Genomic DNA, 12,768 nt, shown 5'->3' with positions numbered 1-12,768 from the left:
AAAGAAACTCTTAGTTTGCAACGTATCAGGTGGGTGCTCAGGTTATGGAGGAACCAGAAATTCAGAAGGTGACAAAGGGCACAAGAAGAAGTGCACTTATGGGTATGACTATGAGACCGCATTGGACGGTGAGAGCTTCTCGTCTTTCCAAGGGCTCCATTAGATTATGTGCTGGCTTCCTGGGCAAGGCTGGGTAGAAATTTCCCTTTCATTACCCCTCCAGAAAAGAGGATATCTTTAATCTTAGTCATTTTAGAGATCCAGTTTACAGTAAAAAGACATAAATAGTTGCATTGTCAGAGCAAAGTTAGGCAGGAAGAGAGAGCAAGAGTATTGTTTTGTCTTCTCTGCAGCTGCCAGCAGAATGAGCTACATCAGTTTATCACAGCTCTTCTAATCCTTTGCCATCAAATTCTCACTTAGCTTCATCCTTAGAATCAGCTATACAACAAAGGAATTACAATGATATCCCATCAGGTTTCATTTATGGTATATGCAAACAAATCCAGCAAAAAAGGAAGGTTGGGCTTGTGTGTGTTTATAAGAACATAACATCACAGCTGACACAGAGAGACCACCTCACACAGAAGCAGGTCCCAGGAGCAGAAATGGAGTAAAGACTGAAAAATAAGTCAAAACTAGTGAGAATATACCATTTTCTCCTGACAATAATCATATCAGAGGAGGTTTCTTATCTACTCCCAAGCACCCAGAGGTCTCTTGGCTTGGTCAGGTGCTGAGCGATGGAGGTCTATAGTGCTCAGTAGGAGCTAACCCCGAAGGGAATCCTGCTGGCCTGGAACAGGGAGATAAATGTTAATTGAATAAGGCATGGTTCATAAGACTTTTGTCTTCACTCTTCGTTGTGGAATGGTTGGTTTTGTTATAAAACTAATTAGCATACATGTGGAAGTACTTTGTGGAAGCAGCTTAATCCCAAGCAAATGTGAAAATAAGCCTGTATTGTTTCTAGTGACTGATTTACATTAATTATCTTCTACTTTAAAAAAACTCACAGACTCTTTTTTTTGATCATTGTTTCTTTGTGGAAAAATGAAGAACAGAACACATCTGTAAAACACTGTACATACAAATTTCTAGCATTTCCAGCAAGGATGTATTCTCCAAGGGCAGAAAGGCTTGGGTTTAAGTCAAAAATGCTGCTTCACTACCAGCTAAATTCAGAGACCTCAGTTTACATCTAGCTGCCCAAATTACTAGCTTCCTTCTCAAAAAATTATGACCTTCTGAGAACCAGAGTTAATTTTAGGAACCTATATATGGATTTAGGTGACTAAACTTAGCTACACTGTGTCACTTTTTTTTTTTTTTTTTTTTTTTTACTTGGTTAACTACAGCACTGCTCATTTGCCCACATGAAAGGTTTCAGGACAGTTGTTTGTGATCTCAAAAAAAGACTGACTCACAAAAATTTAACCAGCAACGATGAAGCAACTTCAGACTGCAAATATCCATAATGAAAGCATATGGATTTTCAGGGTGTATGTCTGCTTAACTTCTGCTTTGGGCATGGCCCTTTGCCAGATCCCAGTCCTTTACTCATTCTGCAAGGGATGAAATGCACCCTTGCTGTCTTCTGAGGCATGCACTGGAGCTTTTTTATACACTAGCCTGAACCAGTGGAGGGGATGACCTATGTCTCAGCCCGGCATGGAGCAGGGGCTCAGCTGCAGCAGAGAGATGGACCCAGGAGTCTGCACTTGGTCCCAGCTATAGAGATCCACTTGCACCCAACAAGGATCCAGTCTATCCTTCATGCTTTTAAAGCAAGGCTCTCATCCTTCCCAAAAAAATGAAAAAAAGAAGCTGAATTATCCACCTAAGTCAATATTATCTCATGGAACATGTTCCCACAAAGTGATCACTGAGTAAACATCCCAGATTGTTCCATTTTGAAGAATTCCAGGCACTGTGCCTGAAATTCAGGCACAGCAGAATATTATAAATTCATAAACCTGCCTGATGCACCTCCTTCCATCTCTCCTGTGAAGAAGAGGTAGGAGTGTCCCACAGGACTTCTCCTGCCTGTGTCCCTCCACCTCCAGCAGCTAGGGATAGGCAAAGAGAGTGGAGATGCATTTGTTGATCTAAACATTGCCTCTCCCTCCTAGTGTGAAAGGACAGAGAGCCAAGATTCCTTTCCCCCAGGTAGCTCTGACCAGAGTGTATATCTGGCTCCTTCATGTTGGGGGAAAAAAAGCTCCTTTTGTTTCATGACTACTGTCTGTCTCTTAAGTTGGAGGTCACGGGTTAAGGAGGAAGGTGTACATTGGCAGGCTTGCCTTGCAAGAAGAGAAGTGTAAGAAATAAGATGTGAAGCAGACAGACGATTCTGGTGAGGAAGATGTGTTTAGCCTTACAAATCTGTGACAATGTGCACCTGGATGTCCAGGGATCATCACAGCTGTCTGTGCCTCTAGGTCCCATTAGGGACACATACTGCTGGCTTCTCTGGAGTCTGCTAGCCAGACCAGCCTGGTTTGGCCACTGCTAGTGTCACAAAATAAATAAACTCATGAATCTCTTTCGTTTTTAGCAAATTCCTAAACTGAGCTGTGCAAGGAGGTCAAATTGAAACACAACATGCAAACTAAGCTTTGAAGTAAAATATCCTCAGACCTAAGACAAGTACTATTTGCCTCTATCCAGATCCTGTAGGAATTGCCATAGCATAAAACCTTCAGATTTTTTGCAGAACATACCCTTGTTGACAATCTAATGGTTTTCTCTGTGACACATATTTACAGCAAGACCATGCTGGGCTCAGCCTCAGTGGGTCTGTAAATTCACTTTGTTGGAGAAAGTGCATTTTGCGCAGAGATGCTGTTATTTCTTTTGAGAAAACAAAACAAAACAAAAAAACCCCTAACATATGACACAAGGAATAAACATGAATAAAGACTTTTCTCTCCCAAAAGGAATATTGTGCAAAATCTTTTCTTCCCCTCCTCTGGGCTACTTTATAAAATCCAGTTCTACCTTTGACTTAATTACCTTAAATATTTTATTTAAAACCAGAGCATAGTGTCTATCCTTGTAATTTTCACTAAGGAAATATCTATATTTTCCTCACTCATATTTTACCAGTCCTGAGTACAGAACCAACATGCTTGCCCATTTCTATCAAAACCTCAGTTGTTAATGGATTTTTGTGTATATTTCATTTAAAGCCCTACTGTGTTTAAACACTTAGAGTGCTGAATGTAAAAATAGCTGGCAATCTCAGAAGTGAACATTTTATTTGTAATACGGGTGATTTTGTCATGCACCACAACATTTTTTTACTCATCATTTATTAATGTTTTATATAGCTCATCAAAAATGAAGGTTGAGGTCAATAACTGCTGACACATAAAAGAACAAGGAAAAGGACAAGCAAGGGCATTACCCAGAGGATTGTGGACTAGCAAAAACAGTCTCAGATTTCCTTTGCACACCTTGAAATACAGTAACCATCTAAATGGCCCCAGTCAAGGAAAAAGAAAACTTTTTTTAAAAAAATCAACATGGTTTCCAGTTTCATGTATACTCACGTGCACCTCAGAAAGCCTCTGTATTTTTATTGTCATCCGTTTTTACTTATCAGTTTCATTTTTTAGCCTCTATCTTTGCTTTGGTGTTGGGGAGCCTCATATCCTCTGAGCAGACTGGTGAGCACAAGACAGTTTTCCACTTGGCCCACAGCCCCACACTATGTATTGTTGACATGACTGTGTTTAATAATAATTCCTGCTGATTCTGTTGTGGAAAAACTTACTCTTCATAAGTTGACTAGATTGTGGTGCCAGTGCATCTGTGTATAATTTTTTTTTCTCTTTTTAAGGGACTTGGGCCCTGGTTTAGAAAAGACTGCTTAAGCATGTGTAAAAAACATATTAGTTCCCACCTTTATTTAGCAAAGCACTTAAGTATGTATTGCATCTGGCTGGCTTCGGAGGGACTTATATGCATGCTGAAGTGCTTGTTGATTCAGAGCCTCAGCTCTCAGGAGCAAATTCTAGCTCAGATACTCTCTCAAGCCCACCTACATCTCCCTCCCCAACACTATTTATGCCTTTCACTACAATAGACTTATCAATTTACAAGTTATCACATTTCCCCTGGGTGAATACATTGTGTATTTCAGAAAACTATACTAAAAATATGATCAGAGCTACCTCTCCAGAGCAGTCAATGATTCACTTAATCTATATTTCTGTGTCACTTCATAATACAGCAGGAGGGAGGAAAGAAAACCTATTAAATGAGTCCATAATTATTTTGCAAAGGATGTCAATGGTTCCATTTCAATTACATCACAGTTTTCCTCTAATAGATACCCTCTCCCTAAATAATAAAGGTGTTACCACCTTCAATAAAAATACAGGCACAAGAACCATGCTTCTATATGGCATGGAGTTTAACACATACCTTTTAAAGTACTGTATGCTACTGAAATATTAAAATACGATAATCCTCATCATAACTTCTTCAAAATCTTCATCAGCTCTTTATAAAAATAAACAAATATAAAACCTGATGGGGTCTAGAAGGATGAGTCAGAAGTGGGAATTGGGTCAATTCAACCACAAGAATTATTTAGGGTAGTAGGCAAACTTAAACTGTAACAAATATTTTCAAATTACTTGCTTCCTCTGTCTGCAGAAGAAGGACTTATTTCAAGCAAACAACAAAAGTAGACTGTACTACATTTCCTTAGTTCATAAGCCCTTAGCATCATTTTAGAGTGCCAAACTATTAGGACGGATTTTCAAAAACTGTAGCTGGATTTTCAAAAACTCCAGCATTGTAGCTGGAGCTGTTGGGGCATGCAGTGGAAGCATATAATTTTTTTACTCTCGGAAATATGATTTGGCAAAGAGCAATAGGCAGTAAAGCAGCAAACTTATCTAATAATTCCTTTTTTTAAAAAATACTGATGTACGTACACACACCATACCAAACTGTTTCTCTTTGATTTTTACATCTCTTTAGACTGTTACATCTGTTTTGCAAACACTAGGTACATGGATTTATGGTTGGAACACCTGAGCATGTAACACAGCTGTCTCACACCATCCCCTGAATACTAGCACAGGTATCAAATACAGGCTTAAAATCCACAAAAAGACACCAGGTAACTTGCAATCATGACAGAATCTATAGCTCCACAAAGGTTTCTAGGTTCTCTATAAAATGTGAGAGAACAAAAAGGGCAGGTTGCAATTTCAATGAGCCAGTAGGAAAGCTTCTTCTCTCAAAAAAAAAAAAAAAAAAAGAAGGATAAGAAAGTAACTTAAATCCTGTTCCTTTTTTTGTCCTAAACCGTCTTCCCAAGTTGTTGTTTGGCTGCTCTCCTAGGATGGCTGGAAATATTGCTGTGAGCCTGGGCATCCTGCTTGCTGACCAAGACAGTAACAGCTATCATATAACATGGGAATCTTCCCTACCACCATCACTGTATTCACTTCGCTTATTAACTGTGTTGGTGCTTTGCAAAAAGAGACAATCTGAGGGTGGTCAGATTCAAATCTACTGAGCATCAATTTTTATGTGCCTGTTTATCCATGTTGTACAGTATGAAAAATTGTGTATTGTCGCCTTTTTGACCACTTCAGTCTACCCACTCAATTTCAGAAATTTGACCTTAGTTTCCAGATCTCCTTAAGGAAACAAATCACCTACAATTGAGCCATTAGATTGCACAACCATCAGACACTTCACTACCTGACTGATTCCAGCCCAGGATCTTTGCAGAGAATGGATGGCTCAGTATCAGCACCAACATCCATCTGCCTCCCTGGTACCTGGGCCAGCAAAACTTGACCAACTTTTATTTTTGTTTTTTTTCGTCAGCTTCTTACAAAATTCCAGCACTTGTTAACAGGGTAGGTCGGTGACAAAAACTTCACTGGTATAGAGATAGTGGAAGAAATAAATACAACAGTGATATTTTTGCCTGCACATGTGTACTTTGGTGCATGTAGTTTATAGTAAGATGATCCTGCCACTAAAGAGCTATCTGTAAAACATTTACATATACCAAACTGATTAATTATTAATTTACTTCCAAGCTATTTTCCTGAAAAGGCTATTTACTTCCCTTCCCCATTAATAGAAGGGACCTAATTGAAAGCTAAGTTTGTGGCCCTGTGCTTTCTAGGTTTAGAAACAAATCCTCCCATCCCCCTGCTAAATCAAACATCACAATGTCAAATGCTCTGCAGACATTTCTCTCAGGAATCTGAAAGGCTAATTAGGGTGAGCTTCACCATAAAGCATACAGTTGTTAAAACAGCTTTTGTACACACTGGAGTAATGATCATTCTCTTACAGAGGCAGTGATTTGTTGCTGCAATTTGCAGCCATATATCTCTCAGGAGCTAATTCGGATGTTGTTATTTATTGCATGTATGATTATTAATGATATCTTAGCAACTGCTGGAAGTGACTGGTTTCACCTCAGGATGTGAAGTATTTTAGCTGAATCAAAAGAGACATCAGTTTCTGTAGAAAATCAGATTTTCTACAGAAAATTTGACCTCTCCCACATCTAACTGTAAGATCTGTATCATCATTGCTTACAGATATTTTCCTCATGCTGTAAAAATTTTTGTTATTATGAATTAAGAAAAAAACCCTGTCAGGTCTTCTTCATATTGAAAACAGGTTTTTTCCAGGAAAAAAAATGAAGAGTTTTTTTTAAAGACCTCTGAAAAGGAGAGAAAAAGTTGTATTTTATACAAATGTATATACATAAATAAATGACTACCTGTGTAGAATATAGGACCAAGTTCTCAGATCACTTGTAATTTTTGGTAGGGGAAAAACAAAATGAAAGTACTTATTTTTAAATTAAAAATGTTGCTGATCTTCAGAAGAACTTGCAGAAATTAAAACCTTGCAAGATCACTTACCTATTTCACAGTACTCTTACTTTCAATGGCTTATGCTTTTGTGTTTCATGCATCAAAAATCAGTAGTTTTCTATTCCGTGATATTCTATCAAGTTGCTGCTGAACCTACATTTAAACTGAGATCTTCTCTCTCAGTGTCTGAGGGAAAAAATGAGTGTAATCAAGAAAATCAGATGAACTCCTTCTGACTAATTTTGATCACATTTGAAAACTGAGTTTCAAAGAGTGACTATAGCACATCCTTTACTGGAGATGTGTTCCCCTTAGAAGAGATTGTGAAAAATTCATGGGAGTTCAGATGACTCCTAATAAAACAAAGAGTGAATGGATCAGTCTCTTTCACTCTTGCCTGGAGTCATCTTGTTTGCAGCTCAGTCTGGTCCAGAAATTTGCCCTGTGTAGGTAGTGGGAAAGGACAGAAAACATGAGTTCTGAACAAGAGCTTTTTGTAAATGTACTGAGAGTAAAGTGATAAAACAAGAAAAGATACGATAATGGTAGATTTTTCAATGGCGGCAAAAAGCCAAAGAATTTTACATACTACACAAGGTACACCCTTTCATAACCACAGGTGTTAAAAGTATAATTGAAATATTATATTTTACAATTATCTAATAACTAAAATTAGCAACAAATAACTAGATATTAGTGTATCTAAAACATATAGTATTATAAAATTTAAAATTATCCTGATTTTTTTAGTAAACCTTTCATGATCAATGTCATATAACAATACAAGAACAAAGAGAAAAAAGAGAAGAAATCCAATGTTCAGTGTGCATTAATATATTAATAAAACATACAGTGCTCTCTAATTAACACCAGATTTGCTGTAACAAAATATCTAAAAATACTAAAAATACAACACTACTGATTATTTCCTTTGGTCTATAAATATTATCAGCCAACAATAACCTGAGTTATATTAATCTAAATTGATAGTAATGATCCCTGAGACTACAGAATCTGGTTTAGGGTCTAGGATGGTTTAGATCTTTAAGTATCTGACCTTTTCTTAAAATAAAAAAACTGAATTTAGTTTTATGTTTGCATGCTCATGGGTTCTACCTTGTTTGCATGCTCATGGGTTTTTAACAATTTGCATGAATGATGGAAGTTAGCTCACAAATATATAATTGCATAAATGTGCAGTCAGGCAGCATCACAGAAATTCACATACATTTATTCCTGTATCATACACACGTTGACAAAAATTGCTTATCAACCCATCTTCCTGTTCTGCAAAAAGCTGAAATACTTTGTAGTCAGTTATGGTGTTTGTGGTTATTAAAAAAACTGTAAACATTAACAATTTTCACAAATAATACTCAGAAGATTCACAGGGTGAGGCTTTTCCTCTGTAGACATCATGGCTGAAAAATTTTCAGTAATGAATGAGAAAAAAAGCAAAACCTCTTCACAGACTCATTTCAAACATAAAAGGCAGCAGATTTGTCAAAACATTTGTTGTGAATTGTTTATCTGAGTGTGATGCTTCATAGTTTACTTCTTCAGTGTAATTTGAGAATTGCATGAGAAGAATTATCCAAAATCTCAAAGATTTTACTTGTTAGCATTCTAATATTTGCATACATATCTATTGTGCTTTTCTGTTTTGTTATTTTGCACAAAGTACACAGACCTGTATACTAGTGGAAAAAAAACTTTAAAATGTCCAAATATCTTAAATTATAGTGAACGGAGGCTAAGAAGGATATCGCATACATGAGACGATAGAAAATCTTGAGCGCTTGCTGGAGTTTTCCATGGTTTGAAAGGGGCATTTTTGACAACAATTAATGTCACACAACACAAAACCCCACATTGATCCAACTGCTTACATTGCAGAGGAACCTTTTAGCATTCCTCCCACTTTGCCATTATGCCATGACATTGTCAGATTTATGTAGGAGAACAAAACTTTACCACTCTTGTCCTTAGACATCCACAGAGTATAAGGTTAGTGTGTAATTTACAGGTTTTTTGTTGTTGTTTTATTGTTTGTTTTGATTTGAGTTTTTTGTTTGTTTTTTTTAAGGAAAACAACTGTAAAGTTTAAATACCTGAGTACCTAAGCACATTTTTCCCCGAGAAGCTCTGTAAAGATTTTGGGGCTGAGTAAAAAGAAAGCCTTCAGGACTGACTATCCCAGTATGACTGAGCAGACAAGGCTTGAAGGAAAGCAATGAGCCTGCATATCTAGACTATGAAAACAGCATCAGATAAAACAAGTGAATATCAGGACTGAAAAGGCTGTAGGAGTTTGCAAGCAGATGTCAAAAAGCATACCAGAAAATGTCAAGAAAAGTACAACAAGCACTGGAATATGTGTATGATGAGCACTGTTCTAGAACTTCCTGTCCTAGGAGCTGCTTTGCAAGCAACAGTGTAAAAAAAATGCTTCAAACTGTCACTACCACAAGTAAAAACGTAATAAAAAATCAGTGATCAATGTCTGCAGAAAATCTTGGAGTCACAATATAAACAGAGGATACTAGGCAAATAAAACCATGGTTGAAACATGCCTCTGGAAAATCTCGGTCATTGCTGTTTTATGGGCAAATTGTTCTGCTCCTTAGAAAGGAGAACAAATGAGCAGCAATTTTCAAGACAGCATAATGGAGAATCTGAACAAAATAATTGTGGTAAGCATTTGGAAATGCTTTCCTGAAAGTATGAAAAGGAAAGTATGTTTTGGATGTACAGGTTGTTATGTGCAGGTAATAGCAAGTTTGTGTGTGTGGCACTTACACAGCTGCAAGTCATGTTGTGTCAGGAGTGGTGCTGGCTCTGAAATGTTGAGTGAAGCTAATGGTCTCCCCCATGGTGTCGGGGGAGCACTGCCAATCTGAGGCATTGTTCACCATCTCCCTGGAGCCACTGAAATGAGCAGGAGGAGCAAGTGGCCAGGAGCTCCTGAGCTGTAAACCCATTAAAATAACAGCAGCAGAGAGAAAATGAACAAATCTTTAGACAATGTTTTGTGTGTCTGCAGCAGCTATTAGTTATGGGATACCCTGGAAAGTAATCAGCATCAACATTACATGCTTTGCCCTTTGTTCACAGATTCAATATTAAACAGGGAATATAATATAATGAATATTACGTTCTTCCCTGCAAACCATGGGAGCAGAAGTCACAGTGGTGTGAAATAATGCCCTTCCTGGTTTCCACCACTTGTTCTGGACTGCATCTGTGGGGGAACCTTGTGGGGTTGTAGGAATGTAAATTTGGAGGGATGAATGCACCCTGCCTTTCTCATGAAACTCTTGCAGGGACTGGCCAGCATCTCATGCTTAAAAAACCAGCCTGATTGAGAGACCTTTCGGTTTCATATTTTCCACTTAATTTGTAGTGAATTATTCTGTTTGTTTATGGCCACTGATGTGTGTTTGGGTACTACAACACCAGTGCCTTATCTCTTAAGGAAAAAGCTAACTTATGCTTCATTTCAAAACTGCCATATAATGGTCAGTCTCAGCATGCAATTTTTATTTTACTTGTGTACTTGGCACTGTGATCACCACTTGGAAGCATTGATTCCCAGTCTTCCATGCCATGTAGTCCACTATTATATGGGCTATCCATGAAATGATTACAGACTTCCTGTTCAGCAGCGCACACTCCCATTTAAGTATCTGATTATATATTCCACTGATTTATAAGATAACACAAGCATGAGATGTAAATACATATATGCATACTCTCTGTTTAAAGAGATTATTTCTACTGAAAGTGGATGCACATCAAGACAGCACCATATTTGGTGCCGCATAATGAAGTTTTCTAGCACAAGCAGCAGCTGTAGATTTGATCCAACAAATATTCTTTGTCACCAAGTAGTTCATGTTTTTGTAGCTAGTCCTAGTAGCTAGAATTCAGAGATGGCTGTGGGGAAGCAAAATGAATTTCAAATGTGGCCAGTTAGGTGAGTAAGCAAAACTGATTCATTTTGAATTGCCATGGGTTATAGAACATGAATCACTCTCACAGGTCAGCTGCTCCTAATTTGCTAAATGCCATCTGGTTTTGTGCCTTTAAACCTAAAATAGTGGATATCAAAAAATGCCACTTAACATCTGTCCAGGCCTTCCAGCCTTTGAATGAGTTCCTAATGCAAATACTTGTGTTCCCTTTCAGGAAGCTTACAGGACAAAAACTCCCTGAATCTTAGATGGAAAGCTTAGGTTCAGGAGGCACAGGTAGGAGGTCGGTACTGCTGCTGCTCTATCCATGGATAGAGCACATCATCCTAAAGGAGAAGGAATGGTAGAGACCTAATACGGCATGATGCACCAAACTTGCTGCAGCAGTTGTACTAAGGGGAAGACTTATTTTCTGCTGATATACACAAAAACCTCAAGTTAATTCTTCCCATTAAAACAATAGAAGTATAGGGGTAGGAAGGTTTTAGATGAATGATGCAGCTTAGCCACCACCTAATTTGCATCAGCCAACTTACTGAAATTTAATTTTCTTTCCTCCAGTTGTTTAACATGCTTAACAAAGTAGGTCTGAATTCACAGGGACCCAGCAAAAGAAAACGTGATTTTAAAAAATCCCCAAACTATTCAACTTGGACACAGTAAGAAATAATAAGTTAAAGATGGCTCTGCATTATTTCCCTGAATAACTCCTTTCAACTCTTTGGTGTGCAAGTTATGGTAACTTAGATTCCCCAAGAGATCAGCAAATAAAAGAATACAGTGGATGGTAAGGAAGCCTTTGTTTGACCTCCTTACACACAATTCCTGATTTGGCCTTGATAACTTCAGAGAGACTATATATTAATTTACTTCCACAACAGGGTCTTGCACATGGTATGGTCTGTCTCTTTCTGGCAGTTTATTTTCCATGGTCTATTAAATTTCCTAATGGAAACATTGTTGAAAGCTGTGAAACAATCCTATGGTTGTAAGAATTTATCCATGTTTTCTCTCCTTCCATGAACATTTAAAAAAAATGGAGTCAGAAAAACATACCATAATTCATCAAAATTCATCAAAAATAATACAGTCAAATAATTATAATCTGGGGACTTTTTCCCCAATAAATACAGAAAGAATAAACCAAATAAAATTGAAACTGTCTTTTATTGAGAAATGACACTATTTCTAGATGAGTTGTAAATGCCGGCAAAAGGAAAAACAAGGCTTGTTAATGATGCAATGCTTGGAATCGAAGAACATTAAGTCTAATACAGAGTTAAACACACAAAGATTTGCTATAAGAAATGAGAAACTCTGAAACAAACTGAGAAGTCTGAAACCTCATCTTTCTAGCCAGGGAATGGTTAGAGGTCTCAAAAGCTCTAAAATAAATTCCAAAAACTATAAAAACAAGAGAATGGAAACCACATGCAACATAACGGAGTCTCAAAGAACTTCAGTCCAATATAGATAAATTACACGTATGTATATAGGTTACTTTCAGCTTCAATGAGTTTTGAACTTTATATACAGAAAACTTTTTTCCATGAAATGATGTAGAAAGAGCATATTTGTGACACATCTGGTGAACAATTACTTTTACTGGCCATTCTGTTTGACTGTCCCCCTCTCAAAATTTAAACTATCATGTAGCAGAAGATACTTCATTCCAATATTTTTTCTTTCTGTTTTTGATTTGCTCTGCTTGTCTCACTTCATGCATTATTGCACTGCTAGAGATGAATAGAGCTTGAGAAGTCATATACTGGTATTGGACATGGGAGGGTATCCTGTGCTTTATTATTCTGGTGGTTTAGTGAGTGTGACAGAGGATGAAATTCAGTTCTAATTTTGTCATTTCATAACTCACAAAAACACTGTCAGTGCAGTAATTAAGGTGAATACCAGCAAGACACAACATT

This window comes from Corvus cornix, chromosome Z (genome assembly GCF_000738735.6).
Source record: "Corvus cornix cornix isolate S_Up_H32 chromosome Z, ASM73873v5, whole genome shotgun sequence".
In the NCBI taxonomy this organism is placed as follows: Eukaryota; Metazoa; Chordata; class Aves; order Passeriformes; family Corvidae; genus Corvus; species Corvus cornix.
Note: the sequence above shows the minus strand (reverse complement) of the source record.